We start from the raw sequence: 7850 nt of genomic DNA, 5'->3' as shown, positions 1-7850 counted from the left end.
GTGATAATCGATAAGGAAGTTCTTTCAAGTTAAAGAACCAAAACCAAGGTCGGGAACCTTGATGTGTACTTGGTAAGGTTCATGCTATGAGAGAGAACATGAATGTAAAGGAAAATGCAAGTATAAGAAGTTTGAACACATGGACACATGGCATGTTAAACTTCTATTGCAATCAATAAGTGTTTACACTTACGATATGCATCACAAGGTTGTAATATGATATTGACTACCCGAGTGTGATGTCGACATTTGTCGTTTGAGTTATTATTAACTCACCTTATACTTTGTTACATCCAACGGGTTGTAGTGACAATTGAACCCCGTTAAAGTGAACATGGACTAACATTGTATTTGCCCATAGTTACTTACATGAGGTGACGTCTCGAAGTGACTAGAGTGTGATTCGATTGATGGCAAGTTCAAGTGCCATAGAGTCATGTGAGATGACTAGTCGATCACATAGGCAGACTGTTAGGAACATTTTGTCGGGCTTTATGACCGCTTATAGAGTTCTGGCAAATTTATATAGCCTGGTCGTGGCGAGAGCTGCTATAGTATTCAAATAAGTCGATTCTTTTGACTAAAGACTATTCGCCTAAGATGGCACAGTTTCAGATTAACTTTGATTTGTGTTACTACGACCTTCGTAAATGGGGTCAAATGGGCATATTTTGAGTTATGATGGCTGTGGCTAGTTGAAGGGAATGAGTGCGATAGGAATTGTCCACCCCTAGTGTGGACAAGGCCCTCGGGAACTGCGTCCGTGGGATCCACACTAGGCATAATCGACTCGAGGTTCTTTCGAATCGAATTAAGACATATTAGAGTCGCCACCAAGTTTTTTGGGAACTTGGAACCGTTCAAGTCAACTTTACACCTTTCATCGAAAAGCATAAAGCCAATCGAATACGAGTGATTAAAGATAAAGACTTGTACCCTATATCACTCGATTTGAATGACTCTCGTAATCCAATGGTATTTAGACGGATCCACAAACCATAGATCTTGAGTAAGGGGTGAGGGTACGTGTTAGGAAGCCCATAAGGACACCTAACCCCGCCCGTCAATAACGGCCTCTACTAAGTCAAGTGTCGGATTTCAAACAAGGTCATAGCTACTACGATATATGATATGCAAACATCGTTTTAAACCCTAACATGTGACAACAATTTCTATGTCGTTTTAGATGCAACTAAACTAACTTTGTCAAAGTTGTAATTTAGCATGTGGGTTGATTGATCTAACAACATACAAAGCAAACAAGGCTTGATGGGAATGGGGGAGCCGTTGGGATCTACCCTATTATAACCCAGGCATTTCATGCCGACACAACGATAAATCAAAGATACAACTCGATCTAAAATACAACGCTATACACAAAACCGTATATGACACATTACACGGCCATTCGGCCTAGAAAAACGTGCACAAAGGGGTGGCCCACGGCTTACATGACTCACGGCCTTGGGTCACTCCTCGTAATGTGTGCTTTCACTTAATCTTATCGAATTAGACATTGGGTCACACACCAAAGCATGCATTAGCATAAATCGGGCCATGTTGCTTTAAACAACATGCGATTTACTACGCTCTTACTTGCATTGGGGCACAACCATCTAACCAAACAAGACTAAGGTTTTTAGAAGAGGTTTTGACTCGATAAAAGTAAACTAATTACAAACAAACTACCAAACATGACTCGATAAACAAAGTAATTACAAGATACGAAATAACGAGATAAAGATAAGAAGACAACGAGAAAAGAGACTACAAGGACACGGCCAAACACGGCCCACACGATCTAGCATACCCTAATTCTTAGGTTAGATTCATTAGGTTAGATCGATGATTGCGAAACGGGTTAGGAACGAATTAGAAAACAAGTTAGAAACGACGTTGATCGATTGAAAAGAGGTCTTGCAATTGTGTATTCTACACGGCTCAAAAGGGGGTCAAATTAGGTCAAGTTCGCTAATTAATTTAACTCATCGAGTGTTGGTAAGAAGGTGCTAATCACGCACTCTTATACTAGCGAGAAATTAGGTGAAAGAGAGAGATGCGTTCATTAAGTTACAGAATTGTTAGTTGATTTTTAAAGCTATGTCGATGTACCCTAAAGTGTCTAATTAGGTTATTAAATTGATCTAATGTCATCTAAATGAGTTATATGTTAACAATCAGAGGTCATACTAACATGCAACGGGTCCTAAGGTGGGTCGAATTGGCCGAGACAAACAAAGGGTCAAAAGCGAGGAACGGAAGTTAGAAATTCGTTTTATTTATGCCCTACCTTGAACACGAGGATATATAAATGAGACGGGGGTGTACGACCGACTGATGTAGCGGTTTCTTTTCCCATCTCAAGTCAACGCGGGTGTTCATGGTGGTACTTTAACTCATACTCGGATTTGATGCACCCTCAACCTACATGTACCGTTGACACCGTCTTGGGTCGTAATCGATGGTAGATTTTATCTCGAGAGGCCGTCGTCGACGAAGAAACAAAGCAAACACGCGTTTTTATCGAATCTGGACAGCAACTTTCAAACAGCGATTTCTCCCTCGTTTCACGATGAAAATTCGATTTAAAAGATGTTTTGAAAACTAGAAAGAGAGGAGAACAGAGATCTTAAAGCACACCCTGCTCGTTTTGAGTTATTGGGCACGAAAAACGAGCACAAACAGAACTGGACAGACAGAACAAATCACAAAACAGAGTGTATAACACTGTTTTTCGAGGGATTTCGTGTACTCTCAAGGGCAATTTGGCTCGTAAATCTTTATCTAATGTGTATATGGATGTTATGTGGTTAATTAGGAACAAGAAAATCGAGTTTTGATGGAGGTTTGAGGGAGGAACGGATTGTTTTTCGAGGAGGACACACAAACAGTTTCAGTTTGTATGTCGGTTTTGTGGAGGGTTTTTGAGAGGCAATTAGGGTTTGTTTCTGAGGTTTAAAGCTTGTGAGTGATGGTGGGATGTGGGGAGAACTTAGAGGAATGAATGTATGGTAAAGGGTGGGTATTTATAAGGAGTTAAAGTAGGGCAAAAGGGAGGAGAGGCAGACGGGCTTGGCTGAGCATAGCTGCTGTCCAGCAGCTTTTGGGGGGTTTTCTAGGGTTCGTTTGGGGGGTTTTCTTGGTGGTTAAGGTAAGGTAATATGGGTAGGATATTAGGGTATGGTTTAGGGTTAATGGGCACGGGTTTTGGTGGTATTTGGAGCGGGTTTTGGGCTCGGGATTGAGCTGCAAAACAGGGGGGCTGCTCGTGTATATGCGGGCTGTTTGGGGGGTGTTTGGGATGGAATTTGGGCCGTGGTTATGGGGGTTCGAACTGGGTTGGATGGGTAGAGGCTTAGGTTGGTTAGTGTACTCGATATTCGTGCCAACTCGTAAAGAAAACGGGCTAAAAAACCGAGCTAAAATCGAGCTCAAAAACATGCTTTTAAAACGAGTTTTCTTCGCTTTTAAAATCGATTTTTCAAATCAATTAAAAAAATGATTTTTCAAACCAAATATACTCATAAAATGATTTTTCAAATCAATTATTTATTTTATTTTCAATAAAATAAACTTGGGAAAATAAATTCAAAATAAAATAAAATAAATTGAATTCACCTCAAAAAACCATAATTTAAATATCATTTAAAATATCAAAATGAACTCACTAAAAAACATTAATTTAAATATCATTTAAAATGATAAAATGAACTCACTAAAAAAAACATTAATTTAAATATCATTTAAATTAATAAAATACTTCATCGACGACGCCCATTCTACATCGTAAAACGAACCCAAATAATGACAATGACAACTAAAGAATACATGTGTCCTATCATCATCGGGTGTTTGTCGGGTTCTCTATAAATTCCAATATCGACGGATACGGGTATCTACAGAGCCCCCACTTTGACTGAGGCTTGGACAAGGCGAAAGTCAAAGTATACCCCAGGTCCCTCTCGACCTGAGGATTCTTCGGGTCGTTTATAGTCCATTAGACTTGCGTATATAAGCTCTTGACCATAAGAAGAGACCATACCCGAAACTTCGTTGGGGATTGACTCTTGCTTCTGTTGTGTCAAATTATCGTCGTTGGTCGTCGACCCATAAAATTGCATATATGGTGGATTGAGCCTTATCCTTAGGCGCCTACGTATCCGTTTCTGACGGAATCAAACCCGCGTCGTAGTTCGGCAACTGCTGACACTTGCCTAAAGTTTATCATCTGCTGGCGTTTGTCCAAAATTCGTCATCTGCTGACATTTGCCCAAAATTTATCATCTGTTGGCGCTTGTCCGAATGGGACGGGACTTTCCAGGGAGGTTGCCGCCGCTGTCATCATTTTCTTTCAGCTACGGAATTCTTCCATTTCATACTCTTGTATTGAATTGAATTCTTGGTGGATATCATCCTCTACATCTTGATAGTGGTCTCTGAAGCCAACGGCTTCAGAGCCCCCAGTTTGTGATGGCTCTAAAGTCGAAGACTTTAGAGCCCCCAGTTGAAGCATATCCTGCTATATTTGAAACACAAAAACGTACTAGCAATAATCATCACATAAGCACATTTGGATCATCGATCTTGAAATTGGATTATTTTGAAAGATTGGGTCATCGACCCAAAAATTGAATTTGAAAATTTTGAATGATTGGGCCATCGACCCGAAAATTGAATTTGAAAATTTTGTGTGATTGGGCCATCGACCCGAAGTTTGAATTTGAAAATTTGAATGATTGGGCCATCGACCCGAAGTTTGAATTTGAAATTTTGGATAATTGGGCCATCGACCCGAAAAGATTCTACTACTTGGATCATCTATCCACAAATCGCAAAAAGTTTTTGAGATTTTGAAATTTTGAAGTCGGACCTTGATAGGTGAGCATGAAATGCGACTCAGACATTCTATATGACTCGTAAACAACATGGGCGTAGCCCGCTACCGCAAAACAAAAAAAGAAAATAAAACCGTAAGTGTGCACGGGCTTTAATTCAAATATGGACTTGTCGAGGGTAGAAATGTAAATCGGTCGTTCCGGCGCTCCCCAAAACGCGATAGATGTGCGAAAACCCGATGCATCGTGCCAAAGACTGGTGTGAACTGGGGCGGGCCTAAGAGGCGCGCGACCCAAGGCCCACACGGCTCAGAAAAACGGCACCCTAGGGGTGTCATCCTAGATGCTTCCTTCCCTTATACTTTCTATATATAAGGAAGAGTCAGATTGCCAAATTTATTCTGCTTTCCCCCAAACTGGTGCAAATAACATAAATCATTATGAATAATCTAGCGAGTGCTATGCGAGCGTGGGAGACAGACTTCACTGGCGCAGAGAGACAAGAATTAAAGACCGCTCAACTGGCGCAATTACTTCCCTTACGCCAGATCCCCCTTCAACCTGCGTTGTTGGAACACTGCCTTAGCTATTGGGATCCTTGTAACCATGTTTTTGCTTTTCCTGAGGGGGAGATCTGCCCTTTACCCGAAGAGTTTTCTGCCCTGGGAGGATGGGATGCTGAGGCCATACCGGCTATACCAAAATTTCATTCGGGGTGGCGTGGAACATATCTAGACTGCCTTGGCCTTTCCAGGACGGAGTCTGAGGAGATAGTTACTGGTGACGAAGTCAACCTTCTTGCTATTCATCGGAAATTTTGTATCTTGCGAAACAGTACTTTACTGTCATCGCGCAGGGCCTTTGGATTGATCATGTTACACCTTTATGTCTTCGAAGGTAGGATGAACAAGACAACTTGTGTAGGACAAGCGAAGCTTTTGTCTATTGTGTCTCAGATGGAGACGAGACATAACCCTTCCTGGATTATTCTCGCTGAAACCATCAGGGGTTTAGATGTTAAGAAAATGAACCTTGGTGCCGATTGGTCGGGATGCTCCCGTCTATTGCAGGTAACAAAATCTATTCTCTTGGTTTCGCGTCCTTGATTGATTTTTCTTTTACCACAATTCTTGTGTTGTTGCCACGATTTATTTATATTTTGCCACGATTTTGTTGCATTCTACCACGATTTTGTCACGATTTCGTTGCATTCTGCCACGATTTTGTCACGATTTCGTTGCATTCTGCCACGATTTTGCTGTATTCTGCCACGATTCCTGCCACAATTCCGTTTTTTCCTTCTTTTTTTTTTTTTTTTTTTTTTTTTTTTTTTTTTTTTTTTTTTTTTTTTTCATGTTTTTTTTTGTTCTTTTTCATGTTTTTTTTTGTTCTTCCAGGTGTGGCTTTGTGAGAGATTTTGGCTCTTTGCCCCGCCTCGTGAGCCCAGCTCGTATCTCGCCCGTATGCTGACTATGCGTGCCAAGCGGTATGAAGACGAGCATCAAAATGACCTTGCCTATTGGCGAAACAAGCCGATGAAGGGGAGGTCGCCCTCTTTCTTTGGTTCATGCCTTGGCTTCGCCTCAAATCTTTTACTATCCTTAGGAAGATGATAAGACCGACGTTTGCAACCACCGGGTTTAGAGAGGTCTATTCACATTTACCCCGACCGCGTCTGCGTCGATGGGTCGTAGACAAATAATTCCCAAGTGTGAGGGTTTGCCGGGACGAGCAAGAGAGCTGAATTCCTCTATATGTGATGATTGGCTCGAAAGGTGGCACCAAAGGCGTCTTTGGTACGTGTCCGCGCGCCCTCAGACTACTTGGGTATCCCCGTCATACACTAAGTGGCTTAAAGAGAAAACTAGTTCAGGTAAGGATTTGTGTCGGAAGGACGAGCTTGTCGACATCAGATATTATGACAAAGGCAGAGACAGTCGCGACTTCTTTGCTAATGATCCTTCGTCTGCATCTGGACCTGAAACTGAAACTGAGAAAACTCCTAAGACTGACTCACAGGTGACAGGTGTATGGAAACGGTTGGGTTCAAAACCACATTCGGGATCAGCCTTGGAAGGAAGACTTGGCCCTCGCTTGAGTGCAAAAGATAGGCTGGGCCCTCGGGAGGAAATGATGATCCCTCCTAAGAAGCGCGCTAGACAGAACACAACTACCCCTCCTCCACGGGAGCCTCGGCCAAGTGACCCAAAAGGCAAAAGGGAAAAGGAAGATGTAGGAGCCTTCGATTCCAATCTATTATTTACTACTACTACTATTTATCATTTGTCGCTTGCTGTGTGTGCTTTTTTTTCTTTTTTTTTTGGATGTTGTAATGGGCATCGCCCGATTTTAATAGGACTTACTATTTATTAAAATTCCCAGTTTCTGCATAAAATTTCGTTTTATTTAAGGAAGGGTCGGTTGTACTCTTATAAAGAGCGCCTACGTATCTCGTTGTCATGAGAATCAAACCGAGCTCGTACTTCCACTAAACAAATGCGCTACAACTATCAGTTTATAACGCACAAAAACAAATGAAGCAAAAGTGCCATGGCCTAGACTCGCTCACGAGCACCGCAATTCAAAATTTTATTTTATGACATTGAGAGTGAGTTCTAAGGATAGTACTTCTTGATTGATCCAAATTCGTCGGATTTGCGAAGTCGTTTCCATCTAGATCCGTTAGTCTGACTGCGCCTCCCGATAATATTTTCTTTACCAGGTAAGGACCGGCCCAGTTCGGCTTGAATTTTCCCCTCGGGTCAGTTGGTAGTAAAGCACGAACAGACTTTAGGACCAAATCCCCATCCTTTATTCCTCAAGGTTTCACCTTCTTATTAAATGCTCTTTGTATCCTTTTCTGATAGAGTTGAACATGGTATAGCGCATTTAACCGTCGCTCGTTGAGCATGACCAAAGAATCATACCTAGCCTGTAGCCAGTCAGCCTCCGGAACCTGACTTTCTAACAGAATCCTTAAAGAAGGTACCTCTAATTCGATAGGCTGAACTGCTT

Source organism: Silene latifolia, chromosome 9 (assembly GCF_048544455.1).
Source record: "Silene latifolia isolate original U9 population chromosome 9, ASM4854445v1, whole genome shotgun sequence".
Lineage (NCBI taxonomy): Eukaryota > Viridiplantae > Streptophyta > Magnoliopsida > Caryophyllales > Caryophyllaceae > Silene > Silene latifolia.
This window is presented reverse-complemented; position numbering follows the sequence as displayed.